This window comes from Pagrus pagrus (assembly GCF_965226575.1).
Source record: "Pagrus pagrus genome assembly, chromosome: 4".
Classification (NCBI taxonomy): domain Eukaryota; kingdom Metazoa; phylum Chordata; class Actinopteri; order Spariformes; family Sparidae; genus Pagrus; species Pagrus pagrus.
In genome coordinates this window covers 22,006,575-22,011,123 of record NC_140188.1, presented here as the reverse complement: position 1 = coordinate 22,011,123, position 4,549 = coordinate 22,006,575, and positions in this window count along the sequence as shown.

The window sequence follows — 4,549 nt, the reverse complement described above, 5'->3', positions numbered from 1 at the left end:
ACCGCGTTGGACTGTAGTGCCACAAAATCCTTCTATAAACCACGTCCTCCCCTTTGTATCCTTCAAATCTCCCCTAATCCTTGTCATGTATTTTTAATGGGTAACAAGCCACGAAGCTTTAGCATGAACACCTTAGCTATGTTAAATCCACAGAATGGTGAGCTACATTTTAACTGAAAACTGATGAGAGAGACTTCTTACCAAGTGTGGTCTCTCTTTTCTAAATCAAAACACGTGTCAAATACTGTACTCAGGTTGTTATTTCAGACGTGGCTTCTAATGCCATTTAAGAGCTGCGCACTTCACATGCTTTTTATTTACAGGCTCATAAAGATGCGATGAGAGCTTCTCGTGGTTTGACGAACAGATTGACAGGTGCATGTGGAGGGTGAGGAAGTGTGTGAGTGTGTTTAACAGGTATATGTTTCCAAAGTGATGAGCTCAATGGACCGACAATAAAAAAAAGACTACAATGTGTGAATCACTGTAAGATTAGCACAACCTTCATACATACACACACTCACAGATCCAGTATCAGGACAGATTGTCAGGTAAAGATGAAGTGTTTAAAATGGAAATTTTGTGTCCATCTGTCACAGGTTAACTTAACCAATAGTTTGAATGTCATGACTGTTTTACAAACTGAAATTATTAACCAAAGTGTTTTTGTTGCCTAAATCGAACCATTGACTGATGGCGGTCCTGCACTTTGCAGGCCATCCAACCCCTTTCATGCTGAAATAACAATTGTTTCATAACAATCTGACGAACTGCCTTGATACCATGTTGTCCTCGCACACACAGACCACGCATTTTACAATTCATTCCCTGTAAAAAGTCAATACTGATCATCATCATCATCAACGATCAACTCTGACCTAGAAAAGATGTGAGCATGAGATGAACCCCTCCAAAAGTCTCACCAATCAGCCATCTCGTGCCTCACACACACACACACGCACATACACACACACACATTCTCAGGCACACACACACACACGCTGTCTGCCAGCTCTGCTCTCTGAGCCCCTGTCGTGGATGCCAAACAGCATGCGATGGCTGGATATCTCCCCCTCTCATTTGAATCAAAGCAATTGCTACGATTTTTAGCTCTCCAGTGATCCTGCATAAAAACTGGGGCAGAATATGACCACAGAAAACCCCGGCTTTTAAAACCACGCTAAAAATAACCTTTTTTTTTTTTTTTTTTTTCATTGCTACAAATTAATGTAATGCTAATGCTTTTTCAATAGAGACAGAGCATTTAAACTACTCCTCTTAATTGCCATTATGCAGGTACTGAACATTTACACCACTGTCTTTCTAGCTGTATTGCCAAATAATACAAATCTCTGTGCATTTTCCTTTAGATGGTGCTTATTACTGTATGTATGGTATCGTGTGCTGTCTTGGGATCTTCTTGCTGTATTTGTTTATCTAATCTTCTGTTATTCTCATATTCTCTGGAGACATGGTAAGAATTGTTACACACAGTTATTAAAAAATAGTCACTTTAAGTGTTTTTTTCCCCCTACAACAAGTAAGCAGATAAGGAAACTTGATTGGTTGAAACGATGACAGCCAACAGTATCACTGCCCCTCTCTAACCAGGTATTGGTTTTACATTTCCTCACACTCATTGGCACCAGGGACAAAGGCGTGGCAACATGACACTATTGCGTGGAGAACAAAAACACATGTTCCATTAGAGCTTGATGGATGGGTGAACCATGGGGATGCTGCCAAGATAGACGGCTTGATTCACAGCCACTCTTCACATGCTAGAAGTATCCACTAACCCTCACTAAATTAAATATTGTAATATTAAAGGAGCAATGTGTAAGACATGGCCAGAATTTTAGTTTAAAACATTCAAAAAATGAACTAACTTCATCAAGAGAGTACGGAGATACAACAGTGTTGACATTATGTCGAATGTGTCTATGTATTGTGTTGCAGATATGTCTACTGCGGTTAGCATGCTAACCAGCTAGCCACATCCTGTCTTGTCTAGTAATACCACTTTGTACCGGCAAGAGACAATAGTCTTAAAGCCCCCGTAGTTTCAGCTGGGAGATATATGCCAGCTGAGAGTGTCATAAAGGAACAAATAATCTCACAAAATGTCAAGAAATGAAAAGAAAAATTTACCTGTAAACCTTCTGAATTCAAGTTTCCCTTTTTCTGAAGTAAGACGAGCTTAATTTGCCTCATTAACACATCATAAAACACACTTAATTAAAACAGTCCTAGTTTGTCTTTCCGCAATCACCTCTGGTTTGTCGAAAGAATTCCTCAGTTTATCTGTCTGAAGTCCGAGTCTTGGTCAGAGCCACTGTAAATCACCTCCATACTGTTTCTCCTGTTATTTAACTCATCTTGGCCCCATCCAGCTAGCTAAAACTCACCCTGTGATCCGAGGTCTTGGTCCAGGCAAACTCTGGGGCCACTGGGTTCATTCCCCCTATGTTTTTGGAGCTACCTTTGAATTATGTCAATTTCCTACAGATGACGCTGTTGAATAGTGTTTTCTTTTCTTCGTTCATCTTTTAAAACCTTTTAGATGAATGCAAGAACAGCAGGATTTAAAAAGAGAGGAGCCTTAGGACAGCTATAATGTCCATATATTTTACACAGTTAATGTAATATAATGTTATCATCCTCTCTTTGCTCTCACCCTTCAGCTTTAAGCAGGGTTTAGATTTTCAATGATAATAACAATGGGATTTAGTAGAAAATGTAGGCCAACACACTGGTGTTAAACAGGAGCAGGACAGTCCCTGAGGGCTGGGGACTGATCACTGGCATAATTATTGCTGCCATAGAGTCAGATGGCACAGAACGGGCTTCCTCCATCAAGTAAACAATGCTCATATATTGTTTTATGCACTGAAGATTGCAAGTGAGAGGCTACAACGTAGAAACAAACCTCAGTCATCTAATCTTTATAAAAAAATGATCCACAATAAAGGTTTATAGTGTTGTGGTTTGAAATGCTGCTCTACTTGTTCTGTTTCTATCACGCTGGATAATTATCAGACATATGAAATCATTATATAGGGACTCACTCACAGGAAGGGGTGTGTGTGGGGGCAGAATTAAAGATAGAAAAAGATGGCTAATTAGTCTCAGGGAGCGTGAAGCTGATGGTAAAAGTCGAGAATAAAAATTAGGTGAAAGCTTAACATCATCTCTCCTCTCCCTCTTTTTTTTGTATTTATTCTTGTCGGTAACTCACCTGCCCACATGCTGAGCGGCTCAAAGGAGAATGTGAGTGTTCTCAACACCAGAGGCCAAAATAAAAGAGAAAAAATAGCACAAAAGTGAAAGAGAGAAAAGTTACACAACTCTAAAATTATTAGTGAATCTTACAGCAAACATATGTATGTATAAAATGTGTGTGCATGTATGAGCTATGTGTGTGCGTCCAGTGTCTATAAATACATTGTAAAAACACACTCTGCCGTTGCATAAGCTCAGCTGACATTCCTGCTGCCAGGCAGGATCAGTTTTTCCACCCATCCTGCCGGACAATGGACACAGCTGCCCCTCTGCAAACCTGCCCCCCCAAGTCTATGTCTTTGGGTGTGTGTGCATGTACACAGTCGTTTTTTTTTTTTGCATTAATCTAATGAGCTTCTGCTGTAAGTTGCAAAACGTCAGTCAACTTTGTATGGGAGTCTGACAGTGGTCAGCTCTGGGAAAATGTCCCACTTGAACAAAGTCATGAAGTAGCACTCTTGTCAGGCTGGGACTCTCATAGCATAGATAGATTTGGGTTTGGACCCAAAGTTTTAGAAACAAAGACTGACCAAGCAGTCGGTACCTGATACCTGCAGGAGAGAAGAAAGAAACTAAATCTTGGGAAGGTTTCCAGCCTGGTTTGTGGGGACAAAAGCAGGTATTTCAAGCCAAAACATGTTGTTTTCTGGGCCTAAACCTAACCAGATCATAGGCACAGTGTTGTCCCAACATAGAATCTAAAATTGAACCTAAAAAAATTTAAAGTTTCAGCACATCAGTGGTTTATGAAAACATACATGACCAACATTCATTCTGGCAATTGGGTGAGGGCAAATTACTGTAATGGGCAAATATTTTGGGTTTCATAGTTCACTTGGGCTCAGTTTGTGTGTACATGGTGGACACATCTGCGTTTGGGTATTGTAGCCAAGAAGCAGCTGCCAAAAATGATTTGCTGAATACCAAAGATGAATGGAGGAATGGAGATCCAAGTTCAACATCTATGTGTGTATGCGTGTGTGCATGTGTGTGTGTGTTTGTAGAAAGAGTGACAGTGTGTGTCTAAACTCAAATTTCCCGATATGGTAGAATGGCATTCCTCATGATTCCCACAATCCACTGGAGGACCAGACGTGATGTCATTGAAAGCTCCCAAGAGGAGGCCAGAGGTGAGACATCATATGTGTGTGTGTGTGCGTGTGTGTGTGTGCGTGTGTGCGTGTGTGTGTGTGTGTGTGTGTGTGTGTGTGTGTGATGATGATGATGATGGAAGGAGAAAGAGAGAAAACAGAGCAGAGAAAGAGGC